Below are 389 nucleotides of genomic sequence, written 5' to 3'. Positions count from 1 at the left end.
AAGAAAGCTGTGGTACATATACACAATGGAGTATTACTCAGCCATTAAAAAGAATACATTTGAATCAGTTCTAATGAGGTGGATGAAACTGGAGCCTATTATACAGAGTGAAGTAAGCCAGAAAGAAAAACACCAATACAGTATACTAACGCATATATATGGAATTTAGAAAGATGGTAACAATAACCCTGTGTACGAGACAGCAAAAGAGACCCTGATGTATAAATCAATCTTATGGACTCTGTGGGAGAGGGAGAGGGTGGGGAGATTTGGGAGAATGGCATTGAAACATGTATAATATCATGTATGAAACGAGTCCCCAGTCCAGGTTCGATGCACGATACTGGATGCTTGGGGCTGGTGCACTGGGACGACCCAGAGGGAGGGTA

This window comes from Bison bison, unplaced genomic scaffold (genome assembly GCF_000754665.1).
Source record: "Bison bison bison isolate TAMUID 2011002044 unplaced genomic scaffold, Bison_UMD1.0 scf7180017864530, whole genome shotgun sequence".
In the NCBI taxonomy this organism is placed as follows: domain Eukaryota; kingdom Metazoa; phylum Chordata; class Mammalia; order Artiodactyla; family Bovidae; genus Bison; species Bison bison.
The sequence above is the reverse complement of the archived record's forward strand: the minus strand, read 5'-3'. Positions refer to the sequence as shown.